A 23946-nucleotide genomic window follows, 5' to 3' on the forward strand; every position below is an offset into this window, starting at 1 on the left:
TCATACACAACATTGTTTTTTGATGTCATAGTCCATGTGCTCTCATTATCGTCTATTGAGATCTTCTGGACAGTGGATCTTTCTCCAACAGTTATTCCAATTTAGGTGTGAGTTTTCTATTTAGTCAGATGTTTAATTTCTCTGTGATTTTAGCCTTTTAAAGACTATCGATAATCTTTTTTAGTTTTTCTAATAATTTGTTATTTTCCAATAATAAAAAAGATAAAACATTAGCATGAATCTTTTTTTATTGAAGATTTAGCATAAAGATACCAGGTATTATGCACGATGACTCTTGTCAACTTGGTCCAAATTTTGAATTTAGCTTCTTCATCTTTTAAATCTATTTTTGAATGTCTTATTTTTAATATGTGTGCTATTTTGCACTTGGAAGATTAATAATCCTTTTAAGGCAATTTACTATCCCAAACACATTAACTGTGTTTTCTTTTAAGAATCAGGGTGACACATTTTCACCTGATAAAGGGAGTCTGCAGAAAATTAGCTAATGAAATAGTTGTTCCAGACTAGTACATAATTAAGAGCTTTATAAAGCCCCCCACCCCATGAAAATAAGAAATTAGAGATGGTTTAATATAAGTAATCTATCAATTGTGCTTCTCAATAAATATATTATGGTAATCACTTTTTTCTTGTATAAATATTTAAAGCAACAGCAAGCCATAGTTTTAGGCATTTATTTTATTCTCTCTTATACCTGAGATCCTGCTTGACTGTTTTATTTACTTCTTGTTTTATTTTGTTTTTTAATTTTCCTCTTTTCTTTATTGGGAGACAGAATCTCTCAACATAGCCCTGACTGTCCTGGCAGGTATATCAGCCTGACTAGGTATATCAGGCTGACCTCAAACTCACAGAGATCCATCTACTTCTGCCTCCCTAGTGTGGGATTAAGTGTGTGTTCCACCTGTGCTTGGTTCTGCATTCCTTTGTGATGAACAGCAGTTTCCACTTAGTACCTGTGTGTATTGCCTTGTATGTGGTGTAAATAAGGAGTAGCAATCGCCAAGTTCTTTTTCAGTCAGGTATAGGGTTAGCTATGTATGTACTTTTCTTTCATCCATAGGTAGTAAGTTACTGAAAAGTTCTCTAAATTGGTGGTTCTCAAACTCCCCCAAGTCTGTAAGCATCTGGGGTAAATTCTTGTTCAGTATTTAGCAGATAGGATAAGAGAACTGTATTTCTAACAAACTTTTAGGTGATACCAGTGCTTTGGCAACATGTTTCCCTACGATTTAAACAGTTTTATTTAAGTCATTTCCACTTAATACAGAGTGCTTAGAGTGTGCAGTGTTATTTTGTCTCACCGTGCACTTTTCTGTTCAAATATTGACAATTCCCTATAATTTATTCTAGCATCTTAACTTTTTTTTTTTTTTGCAGGTTGTGAGATTTATTTATTTATTTGCTTATTAATTAGTTGGTTAATTAATTAATTATACCAACCCTGTTTTCTTTTTTCTTTTCTTCTTCTTCTTTTTTTTGGTCCTCCATTTTTTTTTTATAGTTTTTAATTAGATTTTTCTTTATTTACATTTCAGATGTTATCTCCTTTCCTAGTTTCCCCTCTGAAAACCTGTTCCTTCCCCCTTCTTCCTGCTCACTGCTCATAAACCCACCCACTCCTGCTTCCTGGTCCTGGCATTCCCCTATACTGGTGTGTGGAACCTCCACAGGACCAAGGACCTCTCCTCCCACTGTTGACCGACTATGCTATCCTCTGCTACATATGTAGCTAGAGCCATGAGTCCCTCCATGTGTTTTCTTTGATTGGTGGTTTAATCCCAGGGAGCTCTGGAGATACTGGTCACTTGCTCACTTTGTGTCTTTTAAATGATTTCCCGTGGATCAATGCTATATTTCTCCATAGACTGACTTAATCAACCCATTCAGTGGTGGGACCTGAAGGAGCACCACCTGAGGGAGGAGCTCCATGACCAGGGAAGCCCACATGCGTTCCTTCTGGAATCCACTAGCGTTCTGGTGTAGCTTGATAATGATGCAGTTGCAAACTTTCTTTAGTTCTTCTGGTGTTCAAATCCTTTCTTATCTGCAATTTGATTCTTATCCGCCAACTGATCATCATTACACTTTTCCAGATTCTTCACTTTGTCCTTATCATTAATCTTGCTTTGAATTTTCCTTTTTTTTCCATTTTTTCTTTTGTTTCTTTTTTGTTTGTTTCTCTTCTCTCCTCTTCTCTCCTCTCCTCTCCTTTCCTCTTCCTCTTCCTTTTCCTCTTCCTCTTCCTCTTCCTCTTCCTCTTCCTCTTCTTCCCTCCCTCCCTCTCCAGGGAGTCTCAATATATCCTTGACTGTCTGTCCTGAATTCACTCTGTAGATCAGGCTGGCCTTGAACTCACAAAGACTTGCCTGCAGCTGTTTCTCCAGTGTTGGGATTAAATTGTTACTTTAATGTTGAATGCAGAGACGGAGACCTCCAACGAATCCGTGGATGATACTTTGTCTCTTCTCCAGTTTTGTACTTCTCAGCCTCCTATACCTGGGCTCAGTGTCCTTGTTTAATCAGCCCCTGTCATTAGTGATGGTGATACTGTTCTCCTTTCCTGTACTCTTTCCTGTGGGAGTATCACTGAGGATGCTATTTGCATCAATGTCAAAAGTGACTTCAATCTGAGGAACAGCACAGGGTGCTGGAGGTACACCTGTAAGTTCTAACTTTTCCAGTAGGTTGTTATCTTTAGTCATGGATCTTTCACCTTCATATACCTGAATGAGCACACCCAGCTGGTTGTCAGAGTAAGGAGTTTTGTGTCTGCTTGGTCTGAATGGTATTGTGCTTGATGTGGACGGCCATGATTCTACTGTTGGTTTCCATACGAATGGAAAAAAGAGTGACGTCCCAGAGCAACAAATCCTAAAGGTTTTCAGACTTGTCTTCAAAGATGGTCTGGATGGACAGCACTGTAAGCAATGGCTTCATTGGGGCCAATGCTTGCATTCAGTTTTTGTCCATTGAAGAAGTCTTGCAGAAGCTTCTGAAGCTTGAGGATTTTAGTTGAACCATATCAGACAATATTGTGGATATGAATCTGACATCTTGAAAGGCCTTTTCCACAGTAACCATAGTGCCACAGAACAGGTCCATATGCAGCTTTTCAAATGCATAGGAGCTTGGGTAGATACAGAAATGGATTCCCTTACAGAGAGAATCAAGTACACTGGCCTGGGTACTGTAGGAGAGGGCACACTTAGCCCAATTACAAGCAGTGTGCAGATGATGCACACCTGTCTTGATCTGACTGATGTCCATTTTGCTCTGGCATTTAAGCTCAGCAGTGAAATGGTTAAATGGTGGGTGTTCTCTGCTGTCAATTTAACCTGAAAAATTCTATCCTCAATAGTGAGGCCTGATGTTAACCGATGTGCATTTCTTAGGGCTCCAACCTTCTCATCTCGTTCACAAGCAATAGTAGCAACAGCCTTTTCATTGACTTTTAGTACATGGAAAACAGAAATGGATGGTTCCAGCGTCCTTTGTTGCCTGCTGCTAAGGATCTCTGAAGTAAGCTGGCACTGTGATCTTTGACACCTGTCTTCCCATGATAGGCTTCTACAATTTCCTTTATCCTTATTAGTGCTATAGAGATGCAGTCTCTGGGTAGAAACTTTGGTTATCGGTTTGTATCGTACTTAGACCTTGAGGCTGCTTGCATCATTCATTACCATGAAGGTCCACTGATTCATATGGCAGACTGAACAGTTGTACCATCAGACCCATACCTGATTAGATGTTCAGCAACAAAAACTGTCTTGTGTTGTTCATAGCAACTTGAATCTTTATAGAATTGCCTATGAATAATTTGGTGTTAGTAAAAGCAACATAGCTTGCTATTGTTAGATTACAGTTGTCATTGGCAGTTCTTTCTAGTTTTCAATGTTGGAAACCACACACTTCAGTAGAGGGTACTAAGGTCCTTAGACATGATTGCTTCCATGTAGACTTATCAGTGCTGGTGACAAGACCACACATCCCCTTGATTTCAGGGCAAGCTACCCTCATATTCAGTGAGCTTGAACACAGTTTGAATGTTAGTAGCACAATTTTAATGCCTGTTTCTGGAACAGTAAGGAACATTATTTATAGGAAACATGTATCTCTTCCTGTTTCCTATTCTGTAGCATGGAGGTTCTGGGACCTGTTTGGCATCAAAATTCCTACCTCTTTAGTGTCTCTCTTGACTTCTTTTCTATTGCATTTAAGAAAGTACTATTAGTTGGATGTCATATTTGGCACAACATGCAAATTTTGAGTTGTCAATGCCGAGTGTCAGTGCTGGAAAAGATGAGTTAGTGTAGTTAGTGTATTGATATGACACTAGAATGATAATCTGCCTTCTGAACTAGTGCTGAGTACTAAACCAAGTGCAGTCTCAAGTTGAGCAACCCAGGAGTTTGAGTATTCCCATCACTCCATGACACATATACAGCTCAGCAATCACAGAAGTCTTCACACATCTAAAGAGCCCTCCCTCCCTCCCTCCCTTCCTCCCTCCCTCCCTCCCTCCCTCCTTCCCTCTCCTTCCCACCCTCCCTCCTTCATGGCCACAGCCATTTAGTCCAGGGACCTTTTCTCTACATATATCATAGCATCATCCCATTCATAGGTGTAATCCTGTTCTGCTTCACTCTTCACATCACATGCAGGACCATCTTTTAAAATACAAAACTTTTCTTAACACTCAAACTGCAGGTCAAGTTTCAAGTCCTTGGCAGGCATAAAGACTTTTCTCACATCTCACTTAATTTCCTCTAGCTGACGATGTATCCTGTTATCTCATTCTCCCAACATTTTGTGCTGGCCTGGCATCTGATTCTTGCCTTGGAATACCCATGCACTGTTGTGTACCAGGCTGGGCTGGAAGGAATGAAGTAGGATTTTAGTTGGTAGGAGTGTGGGAGAAATAGCCTTATTTGGAGATGGTTTTCAGTGAAACAGCTCTCCTTTTTGGGCATAACAAGGGCTATATAAACCTTGAGGAGTGGGTAGGGGTTTTGGGGGTGAGTGTACATTATTAACTAGTGCTGACATGCTAGGAATGCTGCATTTGAACAAAGGAAATCGAGGTAGCTAGTTGGACATGTTCTTATAGGGAGAGAGGAAATTTACCTGTAATCTGACCACCAGCTACATGACTACCTCGAGGGTGGTGGAGGTGAGGATCATAAGGCTGCTCTGGGGCGTTCAGGTCCAGAGAAAGGAGGAAGCAGCCTTCCTCGTGACAGTCTCAGGATGAGGGTTCAGATATATTCCAACCTCCCTCTTGCTCCAGACTGGCCTCCCCAGTCATAGGGATTTCTGGCCCCACAATTTTGTACCTTCTACTATGATGCTTTTTATTAGTAACTTGTTATGACGAAATACCTGATACAAAGCAGTTTAAGAAAGGAATGGTTTATTTTGGCTTACAGTTTGAGGACATACATGTATCTGTTCATGGTAGGGAAGGCCTTACAGCAAGAGTAGGAGGCCCACTCACTGATCATGTTTCATGAGTCAGGACCAGAGTCAGATCTTTTTCTTTTTATTCATTTGAAGATCCCAGCCTATGGAACAGTGCTACAGTAGGTCTTTCTCAGTTTGTTAACCTCCTCTAGAAAAATCTCTCGGACATGGTCAGAGGCTTACAGTGCTTGATGAAGGAGCCTGCCAAGTTAACAGTCTGCTATCATCATATCCTACTTTTTCTGGACAGTTCTCATTTGTCATTTCTCAGCTTTGATACCAAGCTTCCTGTATTTACTAAACTGCTGGAAAAGGATTGGTGCCCCTGTTGTAGATATCCTTACTTTTCTTTAATCCAAAACTTCTTACCTTATGTGGTTTTCCTGTCTGTTCTTGGATAGAAAGTAAACCTTTTGGGGCAAGACTATATCCTGGGCACACCTGCTTTTGTAGAGCATGGCATGTAGATGTGTTGACTGTACAAGAGATTGAATGTAGTGGAGAGGTTAAAACTTAGGTACTTAGCTTTGCTTAAAGAAGTATCAGCAATGTTTCTGAGGCTATAAAAACTTAATATTAGGTTCATACAACATTTAGCAATCACGTTTTAATGATATACAAACAGCAAGTGTTAATAAAATAAAATTCATAATTTTGTTTTAGTATGCAGGCAATGAGCCATATTAAATATGTAGGAGGAGGGAAAATATCTAGAATAGTAATCATAAGATTAATAATAAATATTTGAGTGGAGATAGAAAGGTTTGGAAATTCTGAATTTCAAAATCGTTTCTCTTTTGTGGTTTCTGTTTTCGATTATAGTAAAATTCATATTACTCAAATATTTGTATTATAATTTTTTAAAATGTTACTTTGTTTGCATTTTATAGTCAATTCACCACTCCAGATATTATCTGTATTACAGTTTATTCTGGGAAAAATGAACTTGACCCCCAAGTAGACTCCAAATCTCTCCTATTTTACTTAGACCACTTTGTACTGTCCCCATGTGTTGAGTATGAAATATCCCTATGAAATTTTGAGAGCACAGTTTGAAAACTCCTTTAAAACATTTAATGGCTGAAGTCCAGAGTAATGCCTGCTACTGAGAACTCAAAGTTCCTATGTTCATTAAGTTCCTTACTGCCTCTATATTTTTGCAGATACTAGAAGCAACTGTTGTACCCTTAATGTTTCTTAGGATCGTGGTTTTGACTTAACTTTAGAGAAGTCACTGAATTTTTTTTTTTTTTTTTTTGGTTCTTCCTCATCACCTGTTATAATTTCATTGTTATGTTTTTTATAGTGCAACACGAAGTGTTTATTATGAGAACAACCAGGATGATAAAAGGCAGTTCTCATTGTTCACTTTACCTGGCTGTGTCTGCTTGTACAGAAAATCTTCATTTAGGGAGCTGATCACTTGTATTGATAATAGTGATGGATAAAAAACAAAGTGTGACTGGCAGATTTGAAATGCTACTTAAGCATAGCTGGTATGTCTAGAGTGTCTCTGTGCATAGCTTGGGTTGAGAGTAAGAGACAACAGCGCATTGCTGCCAGAATTTGCAGAATGTACCACTGTTTGCAGTGTGTGGTTTGACATTTGCACTCATTAAGAGAGGCTCCTCTGACTTCCTCATATAGCTTGCTCACTCCTGAACTTGACAAGTATAGTTTAGCAAATATATTGCCTTGGCAACTTAGGGAGAATGGCTTCACACTTGACATATGATTAGATGTCTCACCCTTTACCTTTAATGTGTAACTTAGCAAGAATCATGCTAAGTTAGTTTAGTAAGATGCCCCTCTGCACCAACATGTCCCCTGTGTATGCTTTGCTTGCTACTCATTGACTTACATCCATAGCTGTCTTTGCAAGATCTGGAATTAGGCCTGATCTCTCCCCAATACAAAAGTGATCTCCAGTAAGGACTTTTGTGCTATTTTAACAAATATTAGAATAATCTTTTTTTCTTCAAATGGATTCACATAGCAAGACAAATTCAACTGATCCATACTCTTTAACACAAAAGTTAAAGGCATTGTGACCCTAAGGGTTAGCAACCATGTTTAATTAAGACGTGAAAGAATACTAATCAGGCCTTTTTTATATTTTACTGTTAAATGGCAGAGCTTGGACTTGAACTCAAATTAGTCATACATCAAATTTCATAAACTTCACATTACTCTCTTTTCAATTTTCCAGGTGTAAATTCAGAATATTCTCATAGTATAGTGAGCCTAGCTGTGGATTATGGCAACTAGGCCAAGTTGAAGATCATTGAACTCACATCAGTTATTCTTTGCAGTTACATCTGCATATTTTACTATTTACCTGTTTCCATAATGAAAAGACAATTTGGAGTCTCTGCAAGTATTCCGTGTTGGGACTGCCTTGTGTCAACAGTTTTCTTGTTGGAAAAGTCTAGAGTTATAAAAACAGAGAAATGTAATGTAAATCACATAAAGCTTCCAGTTGTTTATTGTATAGATAAATCCTCATTCTTAAACATAGGCTGTGCCTCCATTAGTGCTCATAAGAAAATGTACCATGAAATTGCTAATTTGTAAATGTTTAGCATCAATACAGTAACATAACAATCTAGTTTTCATACCACATTTTTAAGGCTTTGTTTTTCTGCCACTAAAATACCATTTTTTTGGCCCATTAAAATGTTAGATGTTTTAGCCATGCTAGGTTTCCTCTTTTAGTCTAATTCATTCTGTCTCTGTTTCTATCTCTGTCTCTCCCTTTCTTATAAAAACACATTTAATTGGGTCTGCATACAGTTTCCGAGGATCAGTCCATTACCATTGTGGTGGGAAACCTGGCAGCATGTAGGCAGACACAGTGCTGGAGAAGGAGCTGAGAGTTCTACATCTTGATTGAAAGGCATCTAGGAACTTGTCTCTTCTGCACTTCGTGTAGTGTATACACCAGGAGCCCTCAAAGCCTACCTCCACAGTGACACACTTCTTCTAACAAGGCCACACCTCTTACTAATTGATTTTCTTCACTGGAGTTTCCTCCACACAAGTGGGAGAAGAGATCCACATCTGTCCTGCACTAGCTGAGCAGTGATTTTTATTCCTGTCTTAGAGCAGTCATGTGGAGTCTGATTGAGAAGAGATGCGTGCTAATGGCCGAGTTTCTTGGTTTCTGAGGAGTTGATTTGCTTCTGTTTCCTGAGGATTTTTTCATCAGTACCTTTGGAGTTCACTGACTCAGAGCAGTGAATTGGCTTTCTGCTCTCCTCATCCTGAACCCTGCCTAAATTCTTGCTGTGAGCATTTTAACCGTTGGCCTTATTCAAATATTTGGCAGACGGTGGTTGCTCAGTTAAGTCCTTCTTTCTTTCCTGTATGTTTTAATTGCCCCAGGGAGCTGGCATTCAGGAGAATGTTCCTACTGGATAGCTTGAGAAGTGTTGGATATGATTTCTTTCTTAGACTTCTGAGTCAGTCACCCTTGCAGGACCACGAAGGGGATTGTATTTGAAGTAAAGGAGTGAGAATTATAAGGCCTTATTTAGAGAGAGGCCTGGTGTTAGTGAACTTAAAAGATCCATCTATTTTCCTGATTCCTTATTGTCAGTAGCTTACCCATATGATACTTTTAAGGCAGTGTTCAGATAATTCAGACTGATATGACAGATAAAGAGGCTCACCATGAAGGTTCTCAAGGAGTTTTCTTTTGAGAGGGGAGTCTGAGAAATGAAGTTGGAGTTAGCTGAGCTTGCCTTCTGAAAGCCTTTTTATTTTTCCCTATCTCCAGACAGTCAGACTGTCCTGAGCCCATATATAGTGAGGATGTTTTATGTCTGTGAGCACCACATGGAGAGCCTGTGGGGTTCACAATAGCATGCAGAGCTTTTGTTGTGTAGTTCTTCAGAGTCTTCTTATCAGGAATTATATATGTAAAGATATCAAAGAAGGGAAGGAAAAAAACATAGCATTAGAGAAAAACATTAAGGAAATTAGCATTGTGCATATAGGTATTAAATGAATGCCAAGTCTGAGGTAGTTATGTCTTTGTGTGTGTATTATTTCCCTTTGTACATGACTGAAATGCCCATGCACAGAGGGACCTCTTGCTTAATTTCTATTAGAGGCGTGGTGATCAATTGACTTGTCAGGTTGACTGGATTCAGAATCCTCTATTGGATACACTGCTGGGCATCTCGGATGAAGTTGCTTTCAGAGCAAGAGATTTAAATGAGAAAAGAAAGTCCAACCTGAATGTAGTGACACCATCCCATGGACTTGATCCTAGTCTAGATGAGGGACCCACCCAGGAGCAGTGCTTCTCTGCTTCTTGATGCAGTGCAGCAGGACCAGCTGCCTCGTGTTTCTGCTGCCACAGCCAGTGCCACTGTTCCTGCCCTACATCTCCTCCATTGTGGAATGTGCTCTCAAAGTGTGGACCACATGAACCACTTCTTCCTTAAGCTGCTCTTGTCACAGACAGGAGAAGAGCTGTCTGTCTGCAGAGTCCCTAGAAACGGTAGTAAACTTTATTTCAAGTGTTTTTACTAAGAATCAATAAAGGTACAGGATTTAACTTGTGCTAGGTGCACTTGTATGATCTTAACTGTATTTTGTTTTCAGACATGTACTACATTTGGCAGAACCATAATCTTAAGAGGTTGAAGTTACAGGGACCAGTACCTTTGGCTTAATTGACTTTTGTTTATTTTTAGACAGTAACTTTTATTCCACATCATTGCTGGATGTCATTGAGATATGTGTTTTTCTGTCTTGATGAATTTAGCCAAAAGTTCTAAACAGATTCATGTAATCTCATACCTAGTCTTTTAAAGAAACTTTGAACTTCATATCTTCTGTATTCAGTTTTCACTCCAAAGGAGACCCTTTCATAGTTTATGGAAGATACTTGTTGCTCTTGCTCTCTTGCCTTCCTGCTCTTGCTCTGTCCTCTTGTTCCTTCCTCCCTCTCTCCCCATTCCCCTCCCCTCTCTCTCCACATGCTCATGGCCGGCCTCTACTCCTCTACTCTCTCTTCCTTTCTATCTCTACTACCCTCTCAACTCCTCTCCCCATGCCCTGAATAAACTCTTATTCTATAATAGTAATAAAAAAGAAAGATATTTGTTAAGTTTTGATTCATATATCGAAACCACTGTCTATGTAGTGTGTTTTGATATAATTTTTTCCTTTGTCCTCAGTAGCAGAGTTGAGAATTGTTATCATTAGGTAGAATTGCTATTTGTCATTGTGCAAGTACATTTCTTGACCTTTGTCAGTATACTTAGTTCATCCTTACATTTGCAGCATTCTATCCATATCTTGTCACAATTCGTATCTATGCATTTAATGTTTTCAGGGTTTATCATCAGCAAAAGTAGAGCAATTTCATCTCAACACTCAAGAAAGTCTTCTGAACAAAAATCTCAGGAGTCAACATCCAGGGGAGGCAGCTCCAGCTACAAGTTATAATTCGACTATGAATAAGTTATTTTCAAGGTCAAAAGAGTGTGCTTCTTTTGGAAGACTGTGTTACAAGATCAAGTAGATCATGCTGGATTATGTGGATCCCACGTAGTGTTGTTGATCCCGAAAGACTTGAATGCATGTGTCCTCCTGTGTCCTTTCTTTTGCCCTTTAAAAATCATAAAGTATATCGAAGTGATTTTTTTTTTTTTATTTTTGAGTTACAGATTTGCTCATCTCTAGTGATCTAATTTAGTTCTAAGTTTGGCGTTTGAAAAGAATCAGTGGGAACTTGCATCCTAAAGTGACTCATCAGGGGCTGGAGAGATGGCTTAGCAGCTAGAAGTACTTTATGCTCCTATAGAGGACTGGAGTCTGTTCCTACTCTCCACGTCAGGAGGCTTACAATGGCCCATAACTCCAGCTCCAAATCATATTATGCTTCCTAGTCTCTGAAGCCACCTGCAGTCATGTGTAACTCCCACATAGTTACTAACACATAGTACTTACACATAATTAAAATAATAAAAGTCTAAAATATAGTGATGCCTTCAGTAATAATTTCATGTCGGTGAGTTTATTTTGAAAGCATGACCTTGAGAGGTTGTTCCCCCCTCCCATCCCCCCCCCCCCAAAGTTAATCTTGCTTTGTAGTGGACAGCCTTATTCCAAGCCTGGGAAAGGAGTGTAGATTGTTCAGAATTTCTGGTATATATCTACCAAATCCCTTCAGAATTCTGCTTTAAAATTGGCAAGTATTTTGCTGGCTAGCATTGGCTCGTAAAAGTATATCGTATGCTAGATGTGATGGTGTGTTTTCTATAATCCAAGAACTTGGTAATAGAGGAAGGAAGAACAGGAAAGAGGATAACGTCCTCTTGTCCTACACAGTATGATTAGGCCTTAATATATCCTGTGTCGCTTTTCTTAAAAGGAAGGAAAAGGAGCAGTGACCAGAAAGTTTCCCTGAATCATCAACATTCAAGAGGAGAGGTAAACTTTGAGGGTTCTTCCCATGAAAGCTGGATGTCAACAAGTTTATTATTATGCTGTTGCTTTTGGCAAAAGGTGGCTTGATGAAGAAATACTAGGCAAGGACTCTTTCTCCTTCTTAGGGGTCTTGAAGACATTGTTGGTGCCTTGTACACCTTTAATAATAACATTATTCAGGGTTGAAGAGCGGCCAGTACAAGAAGGTTAATGTGTGTGCTCTTATGAGAAGGGTGATTGGCATTTTAATCAGAGTCTCTGTGCAGAACCTTTGTGCAAGTGCCCATTTTAGCTTTTCACATTTTCCTACTCAAAGATTCAGCACCAATTCATAGGGGAGAGCTCCATCTACTGAAGACCCCTTTCAGAATGTTTCCTTCTGTTGATGCCAATGATTTCCTTTTGCACAGTTCATTGAATTTTTCTTCTGATTTATAAGCTCCAATGAAGATTATGTTGAAACTAGTAATTTGATCATTTCAAACACCAATTCCTTGTCATTTGCTGAGTGCTTAAAATCAAAGGAGTTATCAGGGAGTCTTCATAATTCAGTCTAACAAATAGTGATGTTTTGTTGTGCTCTATGTATATGGAAAAGACTTGTAGGGAATAGTTGTAGATGTTTTGTCCACAATCATTCTTATACTAACTTTCTAATATATAGTCACATTTACGTGTCGTAAGAGGGATATTGAGTTTGGTAAACTTTAGGCTTGATTTTCAGTTTTCCCACCTTGGCTGTCTGTAGGGTATTGTGTAATGGAGCCAAACTTGACGTTTCCCTGGGAAGATGGTTCTGTGCTTACTACATTTTGGGCATGGTTGGCAAGGGTAATAGAATCTTTGAAGAGATTTAAATGGAAGATCATCCCTTTTGGTGCTCAAGACTTCAGTTGTCAGTCCCTTCAGAGACTTCGAAACCTAGAGTGGACCACATTGCTCTGTTTGGTTTGTTTGCATTAACGGAATAACAAGGGAATAGAAAAGCAGGTTATCTCAGACAAATTCTGTTGTGTGATCTCTTCCTGAAGAGACCAATAAATATCTTTTCATGCCAGATTTGGCACCAATGACAGACCAAAGAAACAAGTTTATTCAAGAGGTTACAGAAACAATGGGCATAATTAGACTCAAAGTAGCATGGGTGAGGTGTTACTTGTATGAACATTAACAATTTAAAACGGCTTTGCCTCAGTCTCTGGAAGCAAACTTTAACTGGCTGTGTGTTGTTAGTGAAGGATAGGGACTTGGGAACTCCCTTCCTCTTCTGTTAATCGTTGGTATGTCCAGTGTCATACAAGTCTTGTGTGGATAGTTACTGGTGAGAATTCAAGAGAGCATTGGACATGTCGTGCTCAAAGGACAGTGTTGTTTAATACTGTCCAACTATGAAAGGCCATAGATATACAAGATAGGGGAAAATACATAAGAAAGATCGAAAAATCACAGACCCCCTATAGAAAATACTTATATTTTAATACATTATTTTAAAAATTAAAAATAAAAACAAAAGGAAAAGACAGACTACAGACTATCAGTATATATTTGCATGTCTTGTAAATAACTGAAGATAAATAACCAAATTTTGAAAGATGTCATATGAATCACCGACAGAAAGACAAAGTACTCTTTATAATACAGGTAAAGGATATGACTAGGCAGTTCACATAGGAAAAAGATTGAATGGCCAATTATGAAAGTTGTTCATCCTCAGTAACAGGGAAATGAAAATCTAAACCCCGGTGAGATTCCATTTTACACCTATTGATTGGCATAACCCAATAAGCTTGATAACACCAAGTGTTGGCAAGGATAGAATGAAACAGGAACTCTTGCGTATTGCTGTTGGGAATAAATTACTAAAACCTTTGTAGCAAGCATTCTAGAACTTTCTGGTGAAGTTGAAGATGCACAGATTCATAAACTGAGCTATGGTCCTTTATGTGCTAGCCTAGAAAATTGTCTCATTCATGGAAACAAGAAGAAAATGTGTAAGAGTGCTTACTATAACATTTTTGTATAGAAAAGAAATAGAGGAATTGGCAAGGGGATGTAATTTTCAACCAAACAACTGAAAAATTAAAAACAAAATTTCCACATGGGTAAGTCTCAGAAAAATGAGAAAAATGCCACATAAATAAAGTTGTAAAAGCATGTATGGTATATGTGACATAATCTAATATATTGGATATAAGGTTGTATTGAAATATAGTTCTTCAGCAATGGCTTGTGCTGTAAAATCAAGAATTCACAAATGGGACCTCATAAAATTGCAAAGCTTCTGTAAGGCAAAAGACACTGTCAATAAAACAAAAAGGCCACCAATAGATTGGGAAAGCATTTTTACCAATCCTAAATCTAATAGAAGACTAATATCCAATATATACAAANAACTCAAGAAGCTGGACTCCAGAAANTCAAATAACCCCATTAAAAAATGGGGTACAGAGCTAAACAAAGAATTCTCAACTGAGGAATACCAAATGGCTGAGAAGCACCTGAAAAAAATGTTCAACATCCTTAATCATCTGGGAAATGCAAATCAAAACAACCCTGAGACTCCGCCTCACACCAGTCCTTCTAATTCTTATGATCCTTTGCACTGAGGAAAAATAGTGTATTCATCTTTGTTCTACTGGCAAGTGAGTAATTTGCATACAGTACATGCATAAATAATATACTTAATTAAAAAAGAAACTGTTCAGCAGGCAGGTTCTTTGTGAGGGTACAAACCATAAAGAACATAGAAAGATTAAGTATAGTAGTAGGCTCAGTGTCCCCAACAATACCTGACTCATCAATAAACACAAGCCATTTCCTCATAGTTCCCTTGCAACAAGTATATGAGAACAGTCAATTAGAAGGCATTTCAGTAGACTCAAGGATTGCAGAAAACAGACAACTCTACAGTTTTTTAAAGAAGGAAAGATGACTCTTTTCTCGAAGGGAGGGTTATAAGGTGATGTTGGAGTGTAGGGGAACTGAAGAGATGTGTGTTGAGGGTTTTCATATTTTAATGAGGGAGAGAACAAGGAAGGGAAGGAGCAGGGAGAGGAGGCATGAGGATGAGGCCCCCCCCCCCCCTGGTGATATAAGTAGCAGTTGTGGCATTAAAGGGAAGGGGATAATGAACATTTGGAAATTCTGTGGGTGAATGCAGAAACAAAAGGCTGATGGTCCATCAGTATACAAGGGTTCCTTAATTTAGGTGACAGGGGTGTTGAGGTCTTTCGTGAATTTTTGCTTTAGATACTGTTATTGAAGAAGAGCATATGCAATTCATACTCTTAGGGAAGGAGCCACTAAGGAATGATTTGATGGACTCATTACTAGTTTCTTTAATTGGTTTGAACAGTTCTCAAGTGAATAAATGGTTTTTAATAGCTTTCATAGGGGAAAAAAACAGGCTAAAAATCCCAAGTAATATAGATAGATCCCTACCTAGTATAAAGAGCTTACTAATAACTAGACCATTCTAATGTTGGGATCTACTCTTTTTGAGAAAGGGATGGGGTTACTTGTCAGTGGAAGTACTCAAAGAAGAGGCTAGAATGTGGAGGCCCACATATCTAAATGCCTTTTTTAATGTTCAAGGTGGTCCAAGGCTTATAATCAGAGCATTGATGGAGAGAGACCATCTAGTTTGTAATGAGAGTAGAATAATTATAGTGACTAGATGAGCATCGGTAGATTAGACATCATTGGTAACCAGAAAAGAGCCGAGCATTTTAGAGAACTAGGGGATGATTTACACCAGACTCTGTGCTGTTTCCATCTTTTCGCTCATAGGTTAACAAACAGGTCTTGTCTGTACTATCTCTCATGCATTGGTCTGATTTTCAGCCAGCCCACCTCATCAGTATTGCTAGGTTTCATGTATTTTTACTCACATAAGATTTTATTTAGAGTGAACTACTATAATTGGTGTTTTGAAATAAAAAGAATTCTAAATTCATTTGCAGTGAAGTGTGTAAAAAAATGTTTATTCATCCTTTCCCCTTTTTTTAAAATTAAAATTTTTATTTCTTCTGCCTTTAATCATTAGAAGAATTTTGTGTAGCAAGTACTGGCTCTACTCTGAAAAACTATAAATTTTTCTCATTCTTGCTAAACAGTAATTTTTCTGTAACTTTCATCCAGTCCACTTACATTGCCATTTTATCCTCCTGAAAATTTTGTATGCTTTCCTCGTCCTTTGCAGAATATGTCACCAGACACATCAGGATATTTTAGATAAAGGACAGCATTGTATATTTTGTTCTTTCTTGGATCAATACTTAAAATACTTAGTTCATAGACTGTAATCTTACAGGGTTTTGTACATAAATGCCTGAGAATTTAGTATTGATCACTATAGCTTCTCTTATCTATTTGAGAAAGGAGTAGAGCTATATCTTGGTTCATAATATTAGTCAGTGTCTTATTTTTCAGTTGCTGTGAAGAGATACAATAACAGAGGCAACTTCTAAAAGAAAGCATTTAATTTGGGTTTGTTTACAGTTTCACAATGAAAGTCTGTGTCCCTCATGGAAGGGAACATGACAGCAGGCAGGCAAGTTTGGTACTGGAGTAGTACCTAAGACCGTACATTTGATCCATAAGCATGAAGTAGATCTGTGTATCTCTCTCTCTCTCTCTCTCTCTCTCTCTCTCTCTCTCTCTCTCTCTCTCTCTCTCTCAATTAATCATCTATGTATCTGTTGTTTTAGTTAAGGTTTCTGTTGCTGTAATGAAGCACCATGATGAAAAGGTCGTTGGGTTTGAAGGGTTTATTTATCATACACTTCTACAGCAGTGTTCATTGAAGGATGTCAGGACATGAACTCATATAGGGTAGAATTTTTGAGGCAAGCGCTGATGCAGAGTCTATGAAGGGGTGCTGCTTACTGGCTTGCTCCCCTTGGCTTAACCAACCTTCTTTTTTATAGGACCCAGGACCACCAGTCCAGAGATGACACCATTCACAATGTGCTGAGCCCTCCCCAATTGATCACTAATTGAGAAAATGCCTTATAGCTGGATCTTATGGACATATTTCCTCAACTGAAGTTCCTTACTTTCTGATGACTCTAACTTGTGTCAGTTTGACACAAACCAGCCACTGTATGCCTGCCTATCTCTCATACTAACTGGGAATGGTATGGGCTTTTGAAGCCTCAAAGACCCCAGTGACATACTCCGTTAACACCTCCTAATTCTTTCCAAAATTTCACCAACTGTGACCAAGTATTCAAATATATGAACCTTTCGGGGCCATTCTTATTCAAAACAGCATTGTTTACTTAGTTGTCCATCAGTTTTAGAGAGTACTAAATATTTGCTCTCAGAATTACCTTCATACTATACTTCTAAGGTATTGTTGAATTAAAAGCATAATCATAAAAAAATAATGTGTCAGGACCTACCAGACTGCCTAAATTGTGTCTAGGTTGATGAAAGCTCCCTAAGGAACAAAGGGTGATTACATTGAATATCTTGGATTTAGGGGGAGGCCACAGTCTTAAATGGACTATGACAGAATTTCAGGTTTAAACATTTTCCAATTTATAGGACTTATTTCATGGAGTCCTATGGCTCCCATTATATGGATTCTTTATTTTCCTGTGTCTGCTTTCTGTCATTACTTATGTAAATTTTAGGATTATTGTAGTGTATAATATTGATTAAGAATACAATCTTACTTAATTCTTTAGGAAGATTATTATAATGATCAGGTATTTTGCAATGAACTCTTTTTGCTTGTACTGAGATAGCATCTCTTGTACCTTCGAGTAGCTTTCTATTGCTGTATAGCCAGGATCATAGGTATGTGCACCTGGTTGTAAAAATCTAATGTAGCATATAGGATTAGATAAAGGCCTTATATATAAAATAAGCTTTTAGAATTTCAAAATGAAAAAGTAATTGGAGAATTATGGAAATATATTAGATGGATGACATGTAACTTAAGGAAAAAGTCATCTTTGTATTTAGAAGTCAGAAAATGGCTCAATGTAATCTCCTGTAAATCAATTCCAGAAATGTTGCATAGCTGTGGAAATGATAGCTACTTCTGAACAACCTTAGTCTTTTAAGCAGGTAGTGTGTAGTAGAGTGAATACATGTAGAAGCGCATGGTGCAAGAAGAGAGCTTGGTGGTTTCCCATTGTTTCTATACCAGTGAGGCATCCAGGGAAAGTGGTGATTTTGGACTGATGGTGCTGGTGCATCTCAGCTGACATCTGCTTAGCAGGGCTGGAAGAATGTCAGGGATGGCAAAGAAGGCTCATGACATAGAACATTTGAAATGTTCTTCATTGTTTGTTATTGAAAAAGGAATTCATAACTAAACTGGGAAATCAACATTGAAAATGTTTACTACCTGACTGCTTTTGTTTCTCTGTGAAGCAAATTTCAAGGAAATAACATAAAATAGAACAAAACCGAAACACAATCTACATTTTAACCATATTCTGGTTTAACTGGTATTGTTGTAGATGGCAGGTCCGAAAGGAGTTATGGAGGGAGAGGATTGGAATGGCTGTATAGATTGTTTTATGGACAGTGTATGAAATTCTGGTTATAAGAGCTTACTCATGGGCTGAAGAGACCTCTGTGAGAGGTCCTGAGTTTAATTTCCAGTAACCACATGGTGGCTTACAACCATCTGTAATGGAGTCTGATGCCCTTTTCTGGTGTGTCTGAAGACAGCAACAGTATATTCACATAAATTAAACAAACAAACAAATAAATCTTTTTTTTTTTTTAAGAGCTTACTCACATCATGGATCTTATGGTGTTCACCTCCAAACCCCCAATTCAATGTATTTTGACTTTTATACTTTTCTGAGAAACTCTATGACTTCTCAACTCTGACTTTTAAAACATGTTTTGGTTCCACCCCACCCCCATTAACACTATTTCATATTCCATTTTGCTCTTGGAAATAGATGAAAGTGGAAGGTATGCTGCATTACCCTCACCCCCCCCCCCCTGCTCTGAGAGCCGAGTTTCTTTGGGAAAGTTGAGGAACTATTTTTAGCATCAGTTATCTCCTTCTTATAGGGTTGTTGTATGACTTCAATGACTTAGGATGTAAAAGTTCGTGGTCGCCAGGCGGTGGTGGCAAACACCTTTAATCCTAGGATTTAGGAGTCAGAGATAAGCAGATTTCTGAGTTCGTGGCCAGCCTGGTCTACAGAGTGAGTTCCAGAACAGCCAGGGCTACACAGAGAAACCCTATCTCAAAAAACAAAAAAGAAACAAAAACAAAAACAAAACAAAAAAGTTCATGGTCAAGCGCAAAATCTTAATATTGTAGTAGATTTCTTTTATAAATGCCTAATTTACAATGCTAGGCTTTTGTTATCTTATAAGTAGGTAGGCATGACCCCTCTTTCTCTTTCTTTCATAAAACAAAGGTACAGTATCCCAGGCAGGCCCCAAACATACTATGAGGATGACATTGAACTCCTGATCCTCCTAGGTCCACTCCCAAGTTTTGGGTTATAGGCATGTCCCATAACATCCACCTTTTGATAATGTCTTTGTGTCTATAGTTCATGAAAGAAATGATAGATGTTTTTCTCAAACTGGGTTAGAAATTTGGTTTAGTGTATGAAATATGCCTTTGATGATTTTATTACTAAAAATCCCCTCAAAATCAAGTACACTAGGGTATAACTTTATCCCATGGAATGTAAGAGAGAAAGGTTATTGCAGACTGAGGCTTACATCTGCAGAAGGAAGGAAACGTGCATACACACACTGAGAGAGAGGGGGGTGAGAAATAGAGTGAAAAACACCGAGAGGACAGAAAGACAGACAAAAGACAGAGAGACAGAAAGAGAATGAGTATAAGTGAAAGGATGAGAGAGAGCCCAGGAGAGTCCTTTCTCCGAGGCCTGTCTGCTTCCCCTTCCTCTTGCTCTTCCTAGTTCTGGCTGCAGGCCTGACTTTGATTTGTATAGTGTACAGCTGTGTATCTGTAGAACAATGGCCCTTTTTGTTGTTTAAGCTATTTTAAGTTGTTTCTATTACTTTCAAATGGAGAACTGAAATGAAAATCAATGGATATGGTACTTTGCATCTTTTAAAATCCCTAAATACTCATTAATTTACCCTCTAATGTCCACTAATTTTTTAAAAGGCCAATTATATCTTTCCTTTATTGAACAGTCAGTGGGTATTTTTTTCAGGATGTGTTCAAGATGCTGAGATGAAGAAATCTGATCCTTGTCCCCGAGCTGTTTTATGTTTATTCAGTGAAAAGTACATGTTAATACCTGCCTTTGATATGAGGGGAACAGATGGAAGAATAAGTCTGCAAGTGGGTAGATCTGTAAGGTATTTATGTTCATTCAGGTCTTGGTTTTCTTCTGTCCTTGACTATTGGTAGGTCCTCACGTGTTTTTTGACCTAGTACCTTTGCTTCTGACATTGCAAATAGACCAGGCAGTTGGACCCTAAGTGGTTGCTGAGAATTGAAATAATACAGGTAAATTTGAAACAAGCAAACAAGCTGGATGGTCATAGCACATACTGTTAATTCCAGTACTCAGGACACAGAGGCAGGTGGATCTCTGTGAGTTTGAAGCCAGCCTGGTCTACAAGGCAAGTACCAGGACAGCTAGGGCTAGGCCTGTTATACAGAGAAACCCTGTCTTGAAAAACAAAACAAAACAAAACCAAGCAAAACAACAACAACAGCAACCCCCCCAAAAAGCTAAAACAAAATGCCAGTGATTCGTATTAAATTTTTTTAAAAATAAACTTGGCCAGCTAGTCATCTTGAGATGATTAAGATCCTTAGCTGTGCGTGAACTGAATGCTCATGTCCACGTTTAACCTTAGAGTATGTTTGTTTCTGTGTCTTGTGTCATGCATAGAAAGGGCACTTATATGTTTTGTAGAACGTGGTATGGTGAGGCAGGAGGGGTGCTTCGGTGGGCCTACACTGAGGCAAAACTTCCCCCTGAGATACCAGCCACAGGGTGGCTGTAGTATAGAATAGAGTTTATTTAGGACATGGGAAGGGGAGTTGAGAAGGGAGTAGAGAGGGAGAAAGAGGGGTAGGGCAGCTAGGAACAAGTGGAGAGAGGGGAGAGGGGAAAGAAGAAGAAAGGAGGTAGGGAGAAAAGAGAATCAGAGACAGAGAAGGGGCAGAGAGAGTGAAGAGGGGCTAAACAGTCTCTTTTGTTGCCAGGTATCTGTTGAGTGGATGCTGTAAGGAATGCTAACAACCCTTGCATTATATAATAAAAATGATGTCTTCCCATAGGTATGCTCTGTTTCCTATACTGTGCATGATGTAGTGGAATGGTGCTTAGATGGAAACCAGCCAAATATGGTTAGCTGGAGAGGACTAATCCCAGAACCACATTTTTTAAACCTGGAGATTATATAGGTTACAGTTTCTAATGGCTCCTGCATCTCTTCACAGTGACCTAGTTTAGAATGACAGTCACCTCTCAGAGAGCTGATGGCAATGGGCGTTGGTAGAAAATCCCTGGAGGACTTATGGAGCAATTAAACTTTTTTCCTGGGAATCTCATTCTTTTTAATAATAGAAAAAATACAATTGTTAGAAGTTTGGAAAAATATGTCAAGATTTGTGTTACTGCTAAGAAAATATAGGGACATATTATATTTTGTAATGAGCACAGGGAAACAGTCTCATTTGAGGAAGTCATAGAGCGAAGGAGTCACCCATAGATAGGTCAAATAATTTTGTTTTGTAGAATTCCTATAGGTATTAACTTTAAAAACCACACAATATGTGAAACTAATATGCCTTAGCTGTTGGATTGTATCACATCCTACCTGAAGGCACTAGCTTTCCCCTCACGTATTTCTGCATGTTTGGTGTTTGTTGGGTCTAAGTTATCAACAGAAACATGTATGAACATTTTTAAGGCAGCCCATTTTAGGTTATAAATTCATTGATGTACCTATGGGGTTGCATTATCACTCTGTGCCCTGTTTATAGTGCTGTCCGTGACTGTAAGAGGTACTTAGCAATTGTTGAGTGAATCAATAACTTATTCATAGACTTGTCTCTCCTCCCAACTTTTCTGAGAAATCATGTTGGAGATACTTTCAGTAACATTATTTGTAGGCTTTCAAAGTCAATTAGATTAGACATAAATTTCGGCAGTATAAGATATGGTCATATGATGATGATGATGATGATGATAACAATAACAAAAATAATAAGATACATTTCAATTGGACCAAGATTGAACAGGAAAGGGACTCAGTTGCTGTGGGTTTCATTTCTAAGCTTCAATGCAAGACACACAAAAGATTGCTATGATTCTTGAAGTACCTAGGATAGTTTGTAACACCTAGGATGGTGAACGCACAGACAACATTAAATGAGTTTGCAAGGATTCCATCTAAGACTGTGGTGTCAGTTGTCCACAGAGGAAGAAATTGCATTTTATTAAAGCCTGAGTACAGGAGCGGGAGACATTGTCCTGGTGTTCTGTTGAGTAATGTATATCAGTTATGGGACTGTGTATGCAGAGGGCACGATGAAAACATTGAGCCAAGTAGCCATTAAAGCTTCCTGGGCCTTGGGAAGATGGCAGAGAGTTACAGAAGAAAAGATGGACACATTGGGAGCTGGGGTGTATTGTTAGCTCCCTCCTCCCACTGCTTTCTCTCTCGTTCTAGACGTCTTTGGCATTGGGTATGTCACTGGCACCTCATGCCTGCCTTGATCAAAGCAGTGTCCATAGAATTCAGCCTTGCAAGCTGCATGCTAACCTTTGATATGCTGACATCACTCCCTAGTTGGGGTTATGTCACTCAGCCCTCAGTTAGAGCGCTAGTTATCCCTGCACATGGCTCTGAGTCTGTCAGGGAAAGAACACGATAAATATTTTCTTATAAATATGAAAGGAATAGTTAAACAGTTATTGTTTAGAAACCAAGCTGATAAGCATATTATATTGTCTGATGCCTGAGAAATAAGCAAATTAATTACATGCAAATAACTGTTGCGTGTGAAGTGTGGGATAATAATAGTATCTAGTTAAATGTTTATGGCAAGTTTACTTACATAGCACAGTTCTGTGCTAATTTTTCTGTGGAAAATAATAACTATTGTTTCCTTTTTGTTTTTTACTCCTAAATGTATTGAAAACTCATTCTGTTCCTCCATCTTTGGCATGCCAAGAACAATTGTAAAGATTATGAATGGTGACGAAAGGATGTCTGCTGTGGAATTTTTCTGCATTCAACACACAGTTGCCATCGTTACCACTATGCAACCCATGGGTTCTTTTTATCTAAGATTGTCACTTAGTAGTTCATCCTCATAGATTTTCTTTTGAGTTTTGCATGAGCATCTTTCCTGTCAGCATCTTGGTGAGGCTCATGTAGCTTTCTCTCTTAAGGTAAAAACAGTTGAGATACTTATCCAGCTGCCGTGAAGGGTGATGAGCTAATGTGCTCAGTATTCAGGGATGGCCTGACTTGTGCTGAGTGCCTGCCTACCCATATTCAGTGGTAGGTGGCTTTGCACTCTGCTGTGGAGTTCTTTTGTTGTGTGTATATGGTAGTGGACATTATGTTAGAAACAGTGGTTTCTTTTTCTCTTCTTTGAAATATCACTTGGATTATATGCCAGAAACTTCAAAGGCTAGGGACCATTGTAGTTGTGATGGGAAATAATTGTTTTTATGTACAACTTTGTAAGCTATGTTTACTCCCTGTCACTCTCCTTCCATAGGGTGATATAGTATTTGATTTATTTGATCAGAATGTTGCTAGGTCTCAGGCATTTAACTCACCTCTATGCATTCCATCAGTAACCCTGACATTTACACAATAATTTGCTGAACATTGTGGTATGCCAGGCACCATGATTAATCATCTTTTGTTAACAAAACAAGAAGTAGAATGGAAATGACTTTTGCTTTGATTTTTGATGTAGCCAGAATTTTGACCTGGAATTTAGTAGTAAAATAGGGTATTTGTATCTTGGACTTGTATGTTTCATCTGTTCTCAAACATAGGGATTTCCTTAAA

The 23946-nt window shown here is 38.5% G+C and overlaps 1 protein-coding gene and 1 pseudogene across 2 annotated transcripts in view; one reads left to right on the forward strand and one right to left on the reverse strand.

The window, feature by feature from the left end:
• Exoc4 (exocyst complex component 4) overlaps positions 1–23946 on the forward strand; it is a 711882-nt gene that overhangs the window by 128100 nt on the left and 559836 nt on the right. The gene's annotated exons all lie outside the window — the stretch shown is intronic.
• On the reverse strand, positions 2433–4044 carry LOC110316057 (annotated as a pseudogene).

This window comes from Mus pahari, chromosome 2, assembly GCF_900095145.1.
Source record: "Mus pahari chromosome 2, PAHARI_EIJ_v1.1, whole genome shotgun sequence".
In the NCBI taxonomy this organism is placed as follows: domain Eukaryota; kingdom Metazoa; phylum Chordata; class Mammalia; order Rodentia; family Muridae; genus Mus; species Mus pahari.